Source organism: Tachypleus tridentatus, chromosome 3 (assembly GCF_004210375.1).
Source record: "Tachypleus tridentatus isolate NWPU-2018 chromosome 3, ASM421037v1, whole genome shotgun sequence".
NCBI lineage: Eukaryota > Metazoa > Arthropoda > Merostomata > Xiphosura > Limulidae > Tachypleus > Tachypleus tridentatus.
The window spans coordinates 25293105-25313318 of NC_134827.1; the positions used below are offsets into that span (position 1 = coordinate 25293105).

Consider the following 20214-nt stretch of genomic DNA (forward strand, 5'->3'; position numbering starts at 1 on the left):
AAAAACACCAAGACTTGTCGCCTGTGGATTTTTTTAATTTTTCTGCCTGGTTTTCACACAAATGAGTTGTTACGCTTTTATGCTGTTTATGTAGGCATGACTCAATAGGGCAGTAATGAGATATGGAAACTAAAAGGAACGTCAGTTTTAACAGCGATTCTGTGTGTAATCCTACTACGATTTAAGATGACAAACTTTTATAAAGTTTTTTTCCACTTTCTTTTTGAGACATTTTGTAAAGGTACCCAGTTTACACAGCGGTTACATCAATATCTCAGCGCCTTAAATTATTTGTTCAACTCGTGTGAGTGTTCACCCTATTTCAGGTTTCAAGCTGATAGACGCAAGAGAGATAATTATTTAGACATGAAACCTCGCTTGTAATTCTTCGCTCTTCAATATTCCATCAGCTCTTATTGTACAGAGAGTAATCACGCTTCATTCACGCTACGTGACTACGCTCGCGAGCAACCTGTTTTACTATTATAACTCTTGCGACGTCATAGAACGTTTTGCGTCGCGGTTGCCTACAAGAACACATTCCGTATTCAACAGCTCGCATCTGGTATGCATCGCTGCTGGATGAAGGAGTAAAAGGCTGTTATTAGAAATGGCGAATACTGCGAAATCACATTTTAAGATATACACACATGAAAAACAGCTCCGGCCCGGTGCACCGGAGCTGGTTCTGTCGTGTGTTATAATCATCGTACTCGGTGTATGCGTGTGTTACCAAACAGCGCAATTTAAACAAGTAAATTTTCTGTTCGACCAGTCCTGTTTTATTTCACACCTTCCCGAGATCCGAGAAGAGTAGTGTTGGCAAATTTAGACACCGACTCTACAACATGCTGTAAAAATTTTAGCCCTGGCACATGGGTGTAATTTTTCGCTTAGGGTCAAAACCACTAAAGTATAGCTTCAGCCGTGTTTGTTATTTCAATGCTATATGATCTAAATAGTATAAATTGAGCGGGTTAATACTCTGGAATACCTTGGTATAAATTTGTTGGGTCACAAAACTTTATTCGAATCGAATGTAATTTAATACAGATCAAGTGGAATATCTTTCAATACTAGCTTCTTCTACACCTATTTAGAGTTAAATTAATTGTGTGAACGAAAGCAAAGACAAATATTAAGAAAGATCGTTTAAGAATAACATATTTTAAAATTGTATGACGTTTTAATGGAACTAGAAATGTCAAATATAATGATAAGTTTGAGCTACCTCACAATGCAACACAACTTTTTAAAAGCCACTCACGTTTACTAATGGCTGACTGAGACAAAATTTATAAAACGTCTAACGTTTTCTAAAGCAGAAGAAGGGTAGATTTTTATTATGTTACCGACAGGTTAGTCCGTTATGACGAGGCCCGGCTTGGCCAGGTGATTAAGGCACTCAACTCGTAATCCGAGGGTTGCGGGTTCAAATCCCAGTCACACCAAACATGTTCACCCTTTCAGCCGTGGGGACGTTATAATGTTTCGGTCAATCCCACTATTCGTTGGTAAAAGAGTAGCCCAACAGTTGGCGGGTGGGTGGTGATGACTAGCTGCCTTCCCTCTAGTCTTACACTACTAAATTATAGACGGCTAGCGTAGATAGTCCTCGTGAGCTTTGCGCGAAATTCAAACCAAACCGTCATGATGAGTTTTCTACGATGCAATATTAATGGCCTCGTATATATATATTTTTTTTTTCTTTTTAGTGGTCACATTTCCGTTTAGGCCATCAGTTTCTTCATTATTAAATGAAAGTTTCCCAAACTCTAAAGAAATGGTCCCTAAGTAGGGGAGGTGTCTGAGTCACACAAGGAAGGTATATAAATGATCCATGAGTAGGGGAGATTTCTTTGTCATACAAAAAGATATAGAAATGGAACCTAGTTGGAGAAATGTGTCACACAAGAAATATATAGAAGTGGTTCATAGGTAGAGGAGATGTGTCACAGAAGAAATATATAAAAATGGTCCCTTGGTAGGAGAGATGTGTCACACAAGAAAAATATAGAAATGGTACATAGGTAGGAAATATGTGTCACACAAAAAATATATGGAAATAGTCTCTTGGTGGGGGAGATGTGCCACACAAGAAAAATATATAAATGGTTCAGTTCCTAGGCAGGGGAGGTGTCTGTGTCACACAAGAACGGTATCTACGTTTTATGTCAATTTCCTCCCAGTGATGGTTTGTTTCAGCTACACAATAGACCATCTGTCCTGTGTTCACCATGGTAAAGTGAACTCGGGATTTTCACGTTATAAATCATAAATCAGAAACGTATCGCTGAGCCTGTGGAGGGACACGTTCTAGTGAAGTTAGACGTTGTTTGTTCTTTAAGTTTGTGATAATTTCTTTTTTAATTTCAGCAAATTACATCAGTTTTTTAAACCGATGACAGGGGTTTATGCATATTTTCAGTGAAAGATAACTTACATATTGAATAGATATGATCTTTTAATTTAGATGTTTTTCTTAGACATCAGGTCACGTTGTATAACCAGTTCGTTCTGCTGTTCTTCTCAAAGCAAAATTTCTATACGCATTCTCCACGAAAACACGTGAACTGAAAATGGCTGGTTAAAACTGTAGTTGTTCGTGTACTTATTTACTCATGTGCTTGTGTTAAGGAAATGCGCAGCATTTTAACCCCCCCCCTCGATTATGTTTGGTAACGTTAGTACATTTGAGGATTTGTTTTGTTCAACTTCAAGATAGTTCTCAAAGCTAAAGCGACACGAAAGTTCTATTGGAGTGACTTTTATAGACTTTACGTCATAAATGTTTGTGTGTGAAGAAAAATGATCAAGGAAACGTGATTTGAACTTTCTTCAGTAGTTAAGGTCACATTTTTTTATGTTAAAAAGGTGGATGTATGGGGTCCTACTTGCTTATAGAAGTCAGACTGACTTGTAAAACGAGAAAGCAAAGTAGTGTATCTTTGAAGTTGTTATATTTCTTTTTAAGGTTTATTCAAGTTTAATTATTTGAATATTCTGTACTTAAAAACAATATGATCCTTAAGTGTAGAACCTTAAGTGCAGATAGCCCTCGCGTAGCTTTGCGCGAAATTCAAAAACAAAGTTCTCTAATAGTGACTCGTGCATTATGATTCTTCTGATAAAATGTTTTATTACTGCTGTGTTCTTTTCTTCTTCTTCTTTATATATAAGACGTAATAACTATGTTTCGATGGACTGCTTCAGTGTGTGTTAGTGCCGTTCTTCTAGCCTAAACGAACGTAAATGTTCACTGGTAGAGTACAACATGAAGTCATGGCGAAATCTGAGAGAAAGGATCAGATGGAATAAAATTAAAGATCTGGAACAATTGTTCTTGCGAGACGCATTTGCACATCCTGCAATTCTAGGTAACAATGGGAAGATTTTGTAAACCTAGCGGTGGACATTTACTCGGTTAACTTGAACTACTTGTGAAGTTTAATCCTATAATAAACGAACACCTGAGGTGAAGCAATGTAAATTACGTATCACTACTTTTGTAACGGTGCTCGTAATGAATTGATTACCCGCATGGAAAAAGTACATTAATCAAACTACTATTTAAAAACAGAAACAACAAAACGTTAATGGAACAAGATATTTTTGTGTGAGTATGGACACCATACCGAGCAGCTGTGTAAACTACATTGCACATTGTTGATTGTGAAATATCGGTTAGTATGGCAGTTTCGGAACATTTTACTAGATTAGTGGTGTGCTACTTTTTCGGACCATTTAAATATCTTAAAAATCAATATTCACAACTGCGGGAGACAATGGAAGAAAATATAGGACTAAAAGTACAGTGATGCCCTGGACTTTAACAGAAACGTACTGTGTATTTTGTTGTACTGGATGCTGTTAAGTCGCTTGTGTTCTCTGTGACATTAGTGGAGTGTTACAACATATTTTTGTTATCTTCAGTTCTTCTAGTCAGAACTGGTGCTACTCAAGGTACTGTCAATCACTCGCCATATTGAAAGGGCTTCAAAATCAACTAGAAGTGTGTGGTGCTTTTGAAATATGGTACAAGGACAGTGTAACAGATTCAGAGACAAAGAATCTTGCACGAGGGTTTTTTTTTTTCAGTGAACTTCTGAGTATGTCTTGCAGCATGACACGATGTTTTGTTTCAAAACAGTTCGAGCAAACAGCTTTAAGGCAACAACATAGCAACGTAAAGTCTTAAACATATAATTCATGCGTGCTTAAATTTCTGAAAGATTAGAGTAAACTAGTTTGTATCAGCTTACACTCCTGCATCATAGACAAAACAGAGAATCCGAAGAAAGAAAGTAGTATTTGTCCATATGATGTTGCAAAGCCCAGGATAAGAGGTGTAAGTGAAATTTGTTCTTTCCAGTATTTGATACAGCTGTAAATAGCCTGGATAAAAGATTTTATCAGCATGAGCGTTTCTATGCTACAATTTCTTTGACTCTATATGTGATGCTAGAGAAACAAGCAAGGCCCTAGATACGAATACATTAAGGAAACGTACAAACATTTGGCTCTAAAAATAGGTGAGATTGGTTTTGATGATTTAGACCTCGACATTTATCCAAAAGTTTTTTCTAGCTGCTGTGTCCAATTCGCCTCTGTTGATTCTAAGCTACACCTACGCTGAAAAACGTGTTGGATCTCTATCCAAACGTTAGCTTTGCATTACGTAACCTTTTGACTATACCTGTAAGTATGGTATAGCATCAGGAGAGAGGCTTATGACATTGAACACTAGTGAAGAACTGCAATGCGCTAAAACATGTCAGAAGATCTGAACGTATTAGCTGCGATGTCAAATAAACTTTTTTTGCCACAAATCTGACTTCTTGAAAATAATCGAGGACTTTATCTCCGCAAATGTAGTGTCAGTCTTCTTTTAAAATGATTTATATGTAATTTTTAGCACTTATATCTTGGAGAAAAATTAGTGTAATTTGGTATTTTGTTGTAACGTTTTAATTTGCTCAGTACAGTGCTACAATTAAGACATCAACATATGCTGGAAAACTGTAAAACTGTATACTTAAACATGTATTATATTCATCTATAAAAAAAACAAAGTTATGGAATAGCTTCAGTTTGTACATTTTCAGTGTTTCTTTGTTTTAATCATCGTTTCACTTTTAGGTACTTTTTTATTTGTCTCTTAACCGTAATTTCGTTACTGATTTTGCATACTGTTACTATGTCTACAAATCACGTATAAACTTGCACGATATTGTGTTTCCATAACAACGATAATTGATTAGTTGGTTATCTCTAGTAATGTGAGGTGAATTTAGTGAGCGAGTGCTGGTTTGTCTGTGGTTACGTTTTTAGCAGGGCTTGGTTACCGAGGCGTAACTAGAAAAAAATAAGTCGATTAATGCCCGTATGATTCCAGGTAAGTTTATCATGTTTTATTCTCTAAATAAATGAATTCTAAATTTTAAGTGTTTTATTTTCAACACTGCAAAATATATGTTATTATTATGGCTGCAAAATGTTGAAAAAATGGTATTTTACCGTTTGGTGTAAGCAAACTATCAGTGAGACTTAAAGTAATAGAATGCACAGAGCCAGATGTTATGTTCTCCAGTTGTCAATTAAAGGCTTTTACCTGCATTTCTTTTAGTATAAATATATACTGTGCTGGGCTTAGGATTCTTCTACAGTAGGTGTCTGTGACTTATGGACGGTTACTTCAACAATAAATGAATGACAAGCTTCCACTTGTTTTTAAAATAATGTATCCATGTTCGAAACTAGTTTAACGTATGTACAACAAATTCTTTACACTACAGTAATTATAGGGATATCAAAAACACTATACGATTCTCTTCTTGTTGTCAAAAGTTCACTTAGGCCTATTCAATTACTTTATAGTTTCAGTTGACAAGCCAAACTATCTTTACCTATTTCTATCACACTAATATTTTGTGTATATTTACTTACAGTTTTAGCGCGAGGTACTGTAGTCGTACCGCTCTTCCAGTAATAGTTTGGCCTTCTTTCTTCAAAATATCTTCTGTTCCTTTTGTTAAAGGGTACTCAGACTCAGTCAGTTACTTTAGAACCACGATTTGACGGAATAAATTTTTCTTCTTATCTCCTTTTATACTGTTAGCCTTAATCTAGCATGTTAATCGTTAGGCCTATCACTTCTACAACAGTTAATTTCACGTCGAACTTTTCCTTGGCCGTGACTTTACTCTCTTCTGCTATTGTCTTTGTCTATTTGTCTTTTCCCGCTCATCTCATACTATTTATATGTTTATTACTAAATCGTCTGCTTGTTATATTCTCCACATCAATGAGTTACAAATACAACTTCCAATTATTGTGTGCTTTTAACTGATATAGTAAAAAACTAAGTAATAATATCTACACTAAATAGTCTTTTATATCATGACTCACAGTGAATGGAACTCGTACTTTAACTTTTGTCCTGGGCCTCCAAGAGGTCATTCTTGCCAGGCTTACCAGTTGCATCCTAGTTCACTTTTCGGAGTCTTTTGTGAACCAGCTATTCTGAAACAATGGGGTCTTCCTATAATCGACTTCCCAGTAATTTAAACATTATAAAAATGTTTAATTTAGTGCAACAGACAGTAGGTGTAGAAGTTAAAGATGCTTGTAGAATATAGAGTAACATTAATTTCTCTTCATCATTAAGATTAGAGATATCAAAATGCAAATAAATAATTTTTTTAAACAATACATTTATATATATATATATATATATATAGGAGATTCCTATAGCCGACTTATTTATCTCTACATTTAACAATCGGACTAGCAGTTGCTGCCTTTCATTTTTGTTTAATAAGAGAACCAAGCAGTTTCGTGGATGATTGGTTTGTTGAACGTGATGCCGAATAAGGTTTGTAAAACATATCAGATTGAAATATTAAAATATTTTCTAGCTAAAAGACTAAACATTACATTTGTTCACTGTATGTAAAAATGTTTTCGATTAATTAAGAAAAATAGATTATTTTGTACGAAGAACCTTGCATACAGAATACGTTATACGAATGTTAAGACTAAAAATCAATTATTATATAAACATAATTACAAACATTATCAAAGCTTCGTTTTGTGTTATAGTAGAAAAGTCGTTTTTATCGTACACAGAATGAACTATATATGAAGAGTAAATGATTAGGATAATGCTAAAATAAAATTATTGTAATTACAAAGGCGCACCTCTGAAGAAAATGATATGACCCGTAAGGCTTAGAAAAAAATTATTGGTTTCTTGTTTCCGAAAGACCCTATATAAAAATGTCTGACCTTAAAGTTTTCAACATCCCACCATTCCCTCCTCCTAAATTAATCTCCTAACCGACCTTAATGAAAAACGCCCTTTGATTATTTTTTTCTGTTTTAATTAAATTATTGCATCAATTTGCTACTATACTGTGTATGGTGAAAGTAATAAAAAACACGTCTCTGATTCGTTAGTTGGTGTAGTATGTCAACGCTCTCAATCAATTATACCTAATTTTCCATTCAGGCAATGCCAAATATTTCATCATAGCGACTAAAATATTGACTGTCATCTTTAACAAATGTCCACATGTTTATTTAAGAGAGACAGTGTAATAGTTTACTGGGACAGTCAGATATATTCGAATTATACCATCCTAAACTAGATTCGAATGCTTATGGGCACTGAGTGATGTCTCAGTGGACATTATGATAGACACATTTGGTTTGGTTTGTTTGTTTCTTTTGAATTTCGCGCAAAACTACACAAGAGTTATCTGTACTAGCCGTCCATAATTTAGCAGTGAAAGAATAGAGGGAAGGCAGCTGATCATCACCACCCACCAACAAATCTTGGGCTACACTTTTACCAACAAATAATGGGATTGACCATTACAAAATAACTCTTTTTACGGCTGAAAGGGTAAGCATGTTTGGTGTAACTGGGATTCGAATCGTGATCCTCAGATTGCGAGTCGAGTGCCTTAACCACCTGGCCATGCCGGGCTCGACACATTTTGTGTAAAATAAATTTAATTTCGGTGTAAGCTTAAACTAAAATTCCCCGTGAAAATTAAAGTCAGTTGAAAGATCCAGTGAGAAAATCCAATCAGCCCAAATACTCCACCTACCTATCCTATTTTCGATGACGTAAAAAAAGAGAAATGCCTACCTATCTATCGTATACTTAACGTGTAATAATTTATAATTTTCATTAATCAATAGACTTGTTTCTGGCTTGAAAAAAAACAACAAAAACGTTTACTCGAAACGTCGCGAAGTTAATAAATTATTATTATAGATTTTAAATTCGATTTTTTTTCTAAAAGTTTAATGCATAATATATAAGGTAACTGTTATGAAAAAATAGTGTTATATAACGTGTTTGTTTTTTTGTTTTGTTTTTTTGGGGGGTATAACCAACAATTAAGAAAAAGAAAGGGGTGGTATAATATCAAAATAAAACAGCCCTAAACAAGGAAACTCGGGTTGAAAACATTGAATACAAATACCGCGAAAGAAGGCGGCTGTCTATAGGATTAATGGAATTGGCTTTGTAGAAATACCATTGAGGCTTCAGTCACGATAGCGTTGCGTATCATAATGTTAATGCGTTATGATCATGAAAAAGAAAAAAAAAGTGCTTTTATTACATAAAATTGCTTCGATATGAATTTACGTAGCAAGGAACATTACTTTACATATGCGAGAATTTTGACTCTGATGCTGTGTCTTTAATATTTTTTTGACATAATACTTGTACTCAGTTTTTTTTTTTTTTTTAGAATAACCAGTACAGCCTCACGAATTCCTCATATAAGTTCTTTAAGAAACGTTACTATAGCCCCTCTATGCTTAGCTTGTTTGACAAAATTATTTTGCGGCTAATTTTGGCCAACATTTTTAACATTCTTAATCTTTTAGAATATATAATTAACAAATTAAAAACTATCGAATCACTAATCCTCCCGATTGTCAAGACTTAATATATACGTACATATGTATGTGTGTGTGTTTGTACACACACACACAACTGTTATTTTATTTAAATTTATCAGTAATCAGCTATACACGTCACAAAATTAGATATTAAGTATCTTCGAGAAATATTAGGTTGAAAATTGAAAAAAAAAAAAGGTTTTGCATACCGTGTATCCTGTAGTGCCATCTATAGAGAAAATTAAGAATCGACATTTTGTTTTGGAACTCGTTGGTGTCGTCACATGGACTTTTAGTTTAACGCTTTGAGGAAACTTGAAAGTACTGTAAGAAAATCACAAATGCAACAAAATGACACACTGTTTTACAACGTCATATCCTCCTAGCGGTTCGATGGTAAGTCTAAAGACGTATAACACTGAGAACGGGTTTAAATGTTCTTGGCGGGCAGAGCACAGATAGTCCAATGTGTAGTTCTGCACAAGAAATGATATCGTATTTTGAGTTGACGATTTGAAATCCTTTTACCTGTATGAGTTTGTTTGCTTTATTAATTTTATGTTCGAATATATTGAGTAGGTACTACTTTAGAGTAAAACATCTAAAACTGTAGGTTCCCAGAGTTATATTTGTTTTGATATTCATGTGTTTTTATTGTGAGACTTGATATTTTCGTAAGTTATATTTTGAGTTATAACTACGCTAGAAGAGCGCATCACGTAAAAACCACGTTAGCCCTAAAATATTTGAGATAGCAATAAATGAGAAACATATGAAACATCAAGAACAAGGATTAAATTCAGTGATGTCGAGAATTAGATTGCAAATACGGGTGAGCCAATCAGTTGCTTTAGTAAGCCTGCAGTGAAGCATAAATATTAAGTTATTTATTACGCGATAGAGTGACTCAGTCAGTATATTTACGTTTGTTTGTTTTCAAATATGCGTTAGCTATCCTGCATATTGAATTGCTTTGTTTAAATAAGTAAATTTTTACGTTTTGTGTAGTCAGATAGCGTGGCCATAAACGTAGTCCAACAACATATTGCAATGTAAACAAGCCTGTAAAGAAACTTTGTGGATGAAATAAAACTATTGTTGTTACGTGAACTGGATGTTGAAGTATTTGCACCATACAATTTAAAAGAACCCCCGACACCATGAAAGAAATTATTTATTACGAACACTCTATAATGATGTTTCTCAACAACGAATCCGTAACGACCACTTTACCGTCCGTGATATTTCATGAAAAACAAACAATAAAAAACTGTCACAATATTCACGTGTAAGATGTAATTATTTTTCAGTGTACACTCATGTTAGAGTTTGTTAACAATTTAAGGACGCAACGAGTCGGTCCTTGGTATCGAAAAATAATAATAAGTGCCGTTTTTTAATATGATAAGAAGTGGTTCGTATCTATTTTATTTGGTTTCAACTTAATATCATAGGTAACATGTTTTTAAGTAGAGCTATTTCAATTCCCACAATAATTTTTGAACAATTAAAATATCTATTTATGCCGTACGTGAACTAATTGAAATGTCTTAAACTCAGTTGCTCTATTATGTGAAAACTCGAACTAATTTTAAAATGCGCTTAGAAAACAATGATCTATCGCCTCAGATTAACTTTGCACTCTTTCAAAACGTTTCCATGTTTAATTATCATTTCTCCTTCTTAAATATTCAAATAAGCAGGCAGTCTCTAGGTGTGATGTAGAAGATTTTTCAATAAACTGTTTCAGGGCTATCTTTAACCTTTCTTTGACATAAAACTGTTATTTGAAACTTGCTATTTTGAAAGTTATGGATTTTTGGCGACTTGTTTTTCGCGTGTGACTCGTAACAGGAGAGATGACAACAATATGAAACTGCCAAATAAAGGTAACAGATGATATAACAGCGTGTCAAATATTTAATGTGAGAAATTTAACAAATAACCCACAAGACTTCAAAAAATGGTAAAGAAAAAACGTTACTAGTATAGTATCCGACTCATTTATAACCATATTACAAAGAGAATTCAAATAGTGTTTTAAACAAACATTACCATCGTCTAAAGAAGCTCATGGAATTTTATGTACGCAGTTCTATTTTATATCGCGCAGTCTCAAAGTTGTTCGAACTAAATTTTTACATTGTAAGTTGATATTCGTGCGACTTGGCATTTATTAAGTGAGTGTGTCCAAGGTTATATATTATGCAGCAATTCGGAATGACAATTTTGTTTGATTTTTAATGATTTTCAGTTTGTTGTAGTTCATCTCATTATTTACATATTTTGTACTAATTTTTTTCTGCTGCTACTACTTCTGTGTGTATGTAATTAACTTTAATACTTCATTATATTATTCAGATAAGTACCGTCATTATTATAAGTCTTGAAAGAGTGATGCATTTTCGTTTATACCTCCTCTCTGTGGGTGGATTAATAAAGGAAAAAAAAAGTCCTGTTTGTCCAGCATAGCCAGGTGGTTAGGGCGCAATCTGAGGGTCATGGATTCGAATCGCCGCCACACCAAATATTCTCGCCCTTCCAACCGTGGGAGCGTTGTAATGTGACGGTCAACCAATCCCACTATTCGTTGGTGAAAGAGTAGCCCAAGAAGGTATTGATGACTAGCTATATTCCCTCTTGTCTTTCACTGCTGAATTAGGGACGACTAATGCAGATGGTCCTCAAGTAGCTTAGCACAAAACTCAAAAAACAATTATTCTTGTTTTACAGAAATCTCTGTATTTTGAGTTTTTGTTTGTTTTTTGAAGATAATGTTTGTTTTTAAGTCAAGCGCAAAGCTACACAGTGGGCTATCTGTGCTCTACCCACCACGTGTATCGAAACCCGGTTTTTAGTGTTGTAAGGCTGCAGATATATTGCTGTGTCACTCGTCTTTGAACTCAAAACGTTGTTAAAAATATTCCAAAGTAAATTAGAAACTGAAGTTCTAAGCAATAGAGATATAAATGTAAAACATTATTATTTTTTTAAGCTATTCATATTTGACTCGAATTAACCGTGTAGGTGATCCTTTAGTTTCTTCCTCGTGCTTTTGTTGATGTCCATCATTATGATGATAATTCCTTTTTTACCGAGACATCTGGAGAAACATTCACAAATACATCATTATGTCATTGAGTGTAAAAACAAGTTTGGTAAAATTACATTAAAAATATAGTAACAACCTATCACATTCGGCGTATAAACCTGTAATCATTCAGCCTTTCTTACTGGTGAATTAGAGATGAGACATCTGTCGAAAACGCCAAGGTATTATTTGTTTTTGGTTGTTTTTTTTTATTGTGATTTATAATGTTATTACTTATACTCAAGTGAAACTTTTTTTTTATTTCGTGGCTAACTTCAGTACATGGAACCCATTATTATCAAAATCCAGTACAAAAATAGTAAAAGTTAATATAATGGCACGTTTTATGAGACGGACGATTATTTAACAAGCAGATTGTGGAAAATATGCTATATTGCACTACGTAATTCTATTAGTTTGTAAACGGTTTATCAAAACAGAATTTAAAGAAAATATTATTGTTCTGAATATAACTATTTATTGCAGAGTAGTTTTGTAATATATCCTTCAAGCCTCAGAGTTAGTCAACTTATTTCAGTTCTCGTTTGTTTGTTTCTCAACAGAATAACTGAGTCTAACCTCATCATAGATATTGCAACATTTCGAAAATATTTTGTTGGACTTTATAAGTGAGGATTATTATGGGATAGTTGAAAGCATTAGGAGCTGTGAGGTATTAGAAAATGAGCTTTGATAAATTAATACTAAGCAGTATTTGAAAATGAATGTTGTTCTAAACGCGGTTTAGGCTTAAAGCGTGCAGGACACCTGTTTTGGATTTCAGGCATCCAGTTGCTAACTTATTAAGTGAGTACGACTCTAGCACTTGGAGATCATTTACTTCTATGTAAACAAGTTACGAGGCAGAATAGGATTTGACGTAGTTGGAATTGCGATTATTTTTAGATAAATAACCTGTTTTAATTCCTGGAAAGAAGTACAATCTGAGCAAGTTTTTGTTTCTCTTAGCATATAACCAACATGACCTGCAACATTAGGTAGCTTCGATTTTTTGATTTTTTTATTAGCTTGGCATTTCAGCTATAAGTCTTCATTAGGAGATATTGTTGTAGTGAAAAACTCCGGAAAAAATAATATTCCAAACGAAAGCGAATGATATTTGTTTGTGCGAACTGTTTAAAAACAACGTTGTTGTGGAATAATGTAACAAAGAAACGTAGAACAGTTTTGTTTGAAGAGAAAAGATTATCTAATACATTCCGAGATGTACCAAGTAAAGCAAAGAGAAGTTTCAGAGAAAGTGAAATCCATTACTTACAAGAACCAGTGGTTGTCGTCATTTACTCCTGGGTTGTGTTTCTTCACAAGAAAAAACTCCGTAATTGTTTATTCTAAATATAATTTCGTTTTATTGGAATTCGTATTACAATCCGAAACTTGAACATGCTTGGAAATAATTATCTCAAGAATATTACTTCCTGAACTTTTAAAAAATATATTGAAATATTCTCATGTCTGTTTGTTAAGTAATTTGTCTAATTTTCTAATATAGTCGGAGCCACATTCTTTACATTCCACCTGGTGTATAACATTCTTCACAAGGCATTGCCCTTGTTTTTATAAAATAAACAAAACAATCTCTTTTCGTGTATTAGATTGTTAATTTAAAAGTAAATCGGTAGTGAATAGTTTTACATTTGTAACATTATTATGCTAATTGTGTGAATTGTCTTGCAGCTTTCCACGATTATCAGTAACCCCACGTTTATATCGTAAATTTGGAAAAATACCATTTCGTAACATTTGACCTTTTTTATTTTGTTGTAGTCCTGATTTCGGTTTTCAAGTTATTCTTAAAAGAACAACAACACGTGCAAATTGGGCGTAAAAGGGTCAGCGCCCTTGATAGTTTAGTTGGTTAGGTAATAATACTGTTCAATATATTTATTATTCAGTTTGAATACCAATGTTTTCCCAATTAAATGTATATCTCAGTTCTTTAATGTTGCAAAAACGACAAAAAAAGCTGTAAATAGATAGTTTTCAGAGCTTTTAAAGGTGAATTTAATTATCAAGTATATTTGGTTGAAATACAAATTAAATTTGACATAGATTCGAGAACTATATTTTCGAGTAAAAAATCTACCATATAAAAATGTCAGTCTAAACGAACCCGCTTTTATAAGTATAATCACGTGCTTTTGTTTGTTCCAGAATGCCCCTCGCTGGTACAGCGGTATGTCTCCAAATTTACAACGCTAAAATCAGGGGTTCGATTCCCCTCGGTGGGCTCAGCAGATAGCCTGATGTGGCTTTGCTCTTAGAAAACGCACACACACACACACACACACACTTGTTCCAGACTGTGATAAAATGATTACCTTCGTCCTATTATGAGTGGCGACACCTTGAATTTGTTGATAAAATTCATTTCTAAATTTGAAGTAACTATTCTTAAACGCAAATTGTGAATAGCTCCCGAAGGGATACGGTATTATTAGTATCAGAATTTTCAGTAACATCTCTGACACTTGTCAGTCCCTATAAAATGCAGTTAAACGTTCGTTACTTGATTATTTAATCTTTTCTTATGTGAGGAAATCTGGCGAAGCGTTAGAAACCAACACGACTGACGTGGTGTGTGTGAACTATTATTTTACAGTGTAATTTACACGTTTTGTGTTGCATTTGGGGGAAGTTTTGGTATGACGTAAATATGATGTGTGACGCAAAGAGATTTCACGAGTCTTTAAATTTAATGTTGCGTCTCGAATTTCTAGAAACCTGCGGAGAAATATTGTAATAATATAAAAAGTAGACATTAATCGAACTATACACTTTACTGTTGTGTTTTTCTTAATTTATGCTAAAAATATAAGATGAATTTTAAAAAATAAATGATTGCTAAATTGTATTTGTGATTTAGGCTTATTGCTTGATTGGCGCTAGTTCGTGAAACTGCGTAAGTTGTAAAACTATTAGTGGAACAAATTTAGTGCTTAGCTACCAAGTGGACTAGACTCAGCACCATGTTTACCGAAAATCAAAAAGAAACCGCATAATAATAAAAATCGTTACAACAAAATGGTGTCAGAAATTGAGTTATTTTGGTAAAATTAAAACGAAATCAAGACTAAATAGAATTAAAATGACTACATGTACTTGAAGTGAATTTATTGGAAATGATAAAATGATGGGAAAAAAGAATTAGGAGATGACTAGGAAGAAAGAGAGAGAAAAGAACGAATGATAAAAGAGAAACAAAGCAATGAAGGAAGACCAGGAAACAACAGACGATATATTATGGAAAGAAGTTGAAAGAAAAAAAGGTGTAAGATATTTCCAAACGTGTTAATAACAATAATAAATTTGATTAAAGATGGCAAAGCCAAGCTGTTATGGTGCTTAACTCATAATATGAGGGTTGTAAGTTCGAATCGCCGTCCCACCAAACATGCTCACCTTTTTAGCCGTGGGGGCGTTATAATGTTACAGTTATTCCCACTATTCATTGGTAAAAGAGTAGCCGAAGAGTTTGTGGTAGGTGGTGAGTACCAGCTGCCTTAGGCCCGGCATGGCCATGTGGGTTAATGCGTCCAACTCGTAATCTGAGGGTCGCAGATTCGAATCCCCGTCGCACCAAACATGCTCACCTTTTTAGCCGTGAGGGCGTTATAAAGTTACAGTTCATCCCACTATTTATTGGTAAAATAGTAGCCGAAGAGTTTGTGGTGGGTGGCGATTACTAGCTGCCTTATGCTCGGCATGGCCATGTGGGTTAAGGCGTTCGACTTGTAATCTGAGGGTCGCAGATTCGAATCCCCGTTGCACCAAACATGCTCGCCCTTTCAGTCGTGGGTATGTTATAATGTGACGGTCAATCCCACTATTCGTTGGTAAAAGAGTAGCCCAAGAGTTGGCGGTGGGTAGTGATGACTAGCTGCCTTCCCTCTAGTCTTACACTGTTAAATTAGGGACGACTAGCACAGATAGCCCTCGAGTAGCTTTGTGCGAAATTAAAAAAAACAACAAAAAAGACACACATTTATATATGTATATATGTGAAGTGCAGAAAAGGTGTAATAACGAAAATTGAGAACTACGAAAGGACGTTAATGAAGTACCAAAAGAGATTTATGAATTACAAAAATATTATAACATCAAAACTGTCAAGGTAGAAAGAATACCACTTACTGCATAAAGCATCTGCCTGATAATTGTAATCCAAACAGCATTAACTCTGGAACAGGATAACTCATATAACCTACATTTATAACTACGACTGCTGTGCTCTCTGACTGTAAAACCTTCCAGAGCTACTCCAGTTATATCATTACCGAATCCAGAACCACGTTCGTTTCGACAACATCACCCAGTTGAGAACCCACCATATTATGATGGAAACATAAAGAAAGATGAATATTTGGCTCAGTTTGAAATACTTTCAAACGAAAACATGAGCATTTGTGAACTTATAACTTGAATAAATTCAATCGTTACATTTCACCTACCTCCAATCGCATAAATTGATCGTAGATGGCGCTGACTTTTTCGAGTTATTTTTTAGCATAATACTACCCTCATAGCCCGCTATAAATAAATTAAAAATAGTTTTGAACAGAATAGTCCCAATTTGGACATTCCAATTTAAATACAAGTATGATTTTATTAGTTGTATTATTTTATCATTGTTTCTTAGCCTTGGTTGTCATAGTGTAACGCAATTGCTTGTATCTCAGGATTTTATTAGTTGTAGCCAATCATTGTTTCTTGGCTTTGGTTGTCATAGTATAACGCAATTGCTTGTATCTTAGTTTTATAAGTCATAGTCTAGGAAACTAAAGAAGTAATAAAACGTTTTTCTGTTCTTCTGTTCAGTTTTGTAATCCATCAAGGTTTCCAGTTCAGCAAGGACTTGTATAGAAATCGGTTGGAAAATGATAAACGCTTAGACTGGTGATATGTTGTTGGAAGCAAAGATGTTTGTTAACAACTTCCGATACACAGTGTATATTTTAATAGTTTCTTTTTGAGTTTACCCACGGATTATATGTATTACAAGTTACAGTTTTTATAGTAAGGAAGAATATTTTCAAAACGGGAACGATGTTTTGATTTTTTGTGCAGTGTTTTTGTTATCAAAACAAACATACAAATTACAGTAATGTAGGGAGAGAAACAGTAATCGAATTTTGCGAAAAAAACACAATAAAAATTTCTTGTGTGTTGTATTTTTATAGCAAAGCCACATCAGACTATCTGCCGAGTCCAACGAAGGGAATCGAACCCTTGATTTTAGCGTTGTAAAAATTTTCCTGACTTCTCAGAACTGTAAGTTCATGCCAATTTCCTTTACAAAAAGAATGTATTTTATTTAATGGAAGCTACATATAGTGTCTAGAAACATGGTCTCATGTATCAAACAATTTCATAGAGTGAAACACTATGAAACAAGAAATACAACAGATGCGTCAAGCCTTCTACGCACCCAGACTTTTCAAAGTTAAGCTGAATCTTAAGAAGTGTGAATTGTTGTGTCATGAGGTGAGGTTCGTGGAACACTTGGTCAATGGAGAGGGAGGGAGTGGCCACGGACCCAACCAAAACTGAATCTGTTAACAGTTGTATAGCACCTCAGGACTTGTGTAAGGTTTGACTGTACCTTTCTATCGCTGTTTTGTATAGGTACACACTGATATAGTTTGTGCGTCTAAAGAAACTATTAGAAAAACAAAACAAAAATATACAAGTTTCTCTTGACTCCTGAGTGTGAATCGGCACTCAATGAACCACTTGTCCTACATTAGCACGTCCAGTTCTTAAAGATCCGTTCAAAGTAGAGAAAGATGCCAGTGATCTTGCAGTGGGAGCAATTATTACAAGTACAACATAGACAAAACACGTGTGACAGTATTATTACAAGTACAACATAGACAAAACGTGTGACAGTATTATTACAAGTACAACATAGACAAAACACGTGTGACAGTATTATTACAAGTACAACATAGACAAAACATATGGGAGAAATTATTACAAGTACAACATAGACAAAACATGTGTGACAGTATTATTTTAAGTACAACATAGACAAAACGTGTGACAGTATTATTACAAGTACAACATAGACAAAACGTGTGACAGTATTATTACAAGTACAACATAAACAAAACATATGATTGCATACTTTCACAATGCGATGAATGCTTTAGAAAGAGTGTGTGTGCGGACCTACAACGCAATAAATCGGGTTTCAAATTCCGTAAGGGCAGAGCACAAATAGCCTTCTGTGTACCTTTGTGTTTAACTTCAAACATAACAAATGAACAAGTGTTAGAAAGAAACTCTGAAAGAACTAGCAAGTGTTATTCGAGAATTGAATCTTCTCTGTCAGAACCTACGTAGACAGAACTTGACAGTCATCACAGATCAGTAAGCACTAAATTGGCCAATAAGTTTCTACAATCCAGAAGGACAGATTGGAAGATGGCTTCAGAAGCACCAGGAGTAAACCTTTAAAATCTTTTATCACCTTGTACGGAATCACGTAAATACAGACGTATTATCCTGACAACCGTATATAAAGAAAGGTTGTTAACACTACGAACAGAGGGAAGTACAATAAACAAGGATGACAAATCTGAAATGCAACAGAGAAGAATCCAAGATGGGATATTAACAGATAAATAACTAATACGGTCCACTACTCAACTGAAAGATGCTCAGATGAAAGATGTTTACATTAAACTAATTAATCAACAGGCCATGATTGGTCTAGAATGGTCTTCATAGTATACAGTAGCTCCACATAACTCAACAGCAATGATATATGAGTACAGTGGAATTCATCATTACTATAAGAGGACAGAAATTATGACTACATTTGGTTATTTTGCAGTTATTACAGTCAGAGGAACTCCCTCTTCACAATCTGCTTTCCAGCATCTCAACATTCAGGTGTTAAGAAGACGCTGGAGAGAAAAAGAGAATGCTTTTATTAGTTTAGGTGCTGGAAATATCCTACATCAATTTATTTTGTAGCCTGTATTTATGTATATCTACCTAATTCCATGCCCAGTTATAGAACTAGCAAGACCAGAATTAGCAGGTACATTTAGAGCAGCCTGAAGGTGTCCTTATATGGCATAGCCGCACTACCAAGGGGGGATAAAATTCTTTAAAGGGTTACTCAGGCATGATGGGGTGTACGCAGCCATTTCTTCTAAAATGTTTTATAACTGAAGACACAACAGGAGTTGTCATTTCTGAATTCACCAGATCACTTCCATCCAATGAATTTCAGTTGAGAAACATGGATTAGCTAGTCTTCAGGACCCAGGATTTACTGAGAGAAGTTTGAGATGTTTCTCGAATTGTATATATTTATGGCGGTAAAGAAAACTTCCTCCATGTGATGTTTAAGCAATATTGCACACAGAACTGAACCAAGTAGGTCTTTACTCTTCTTGTAGATGGCACTTCAGCTTCATTCATTAGTTGCTATTTGCTGTCAGATGGTCCACTTGAGTTTTGGCTACAGGGATATCTAAAGGCAGTCGTGCATGGTGGAGTGCCTTGCCAAACTTGTTACATGTTGTTCGACAACATTTAGCTGTGTTAAATATTGGATGGTTTCAAGCAGTAGGTAAATAAATAATACCATGTTAGGTAATCTAAAATAAAATGTAAGTTCAGTATGAGGGAACAGTAGCAAATGTGTATGTTTGCTAGTTTCGATACTCACGTGCCCATTTCGATAGGCCTGGCATGGTTGAATGGTTAGAGTTCTCTACTTTCAACCAATGGGCCGCAGGTTCGAGTACCGATTCATCGAATGATGCTTGCCCCTTCAGGCGTGGGAACTTTATAATTTGATTGTCAATTTCACTATTCGTTAGTAAGATAGTAACGCAAGAGTAGGTGGTGGGTGGTGTTGACTAGCCAGCCATCTTTCTCATAAATTAGCTACGGCTAACGTAGACCAGCGTTTCCCAAACTTTTCCAACTAGGGACCACTTTATTTTTTTAATTTTTCATGAGGCCCGGCCTCTTGAAATACCTAATTTGATAACCCGCTGAAACATGGCTAAGTCTGAACATCAAGTTGGAAACAATAGTTCTATCAATACATCTTCAATTATAAAATATGCAGGTGTTTTATAGTACTACTGTGTAAAAAGAAATAAAAGAAATTATACTTCATTGTTTTTATTAGTGCTCTTTTAAGAAATAATTTGGAT

The 20214-nt window shown here is 34.6% G+C and overlaps 1 protein-coding gene across 3 annotated transcripts in view; it reads left to right on the forward strand.

Annotated features, from left to right (window-relative positions):
* Positions 1 to 20214, forward strand: part of LOC143246559 (uncharacterized) — a 206981-nt gene that overhangs the window by 76949 nt on the left and 109818 nt on the right. Inside the window, exon 1 of one of the 3 annotated variants that reach the window (XM_076493466.1) lies at positions 4140 to 4348. The exons of the other annotated variants lie outside the window; for them this stretch is intronic. The gene's annotated coding sequence lies outside the window, so the exon portion shown is untranslated. Of the gene's footprint in view, positions 1 to 4139; positions 4349 to 20214 lie in introns of those variants that run through there. 3 annotated transcript variants of the gene reach the window in all.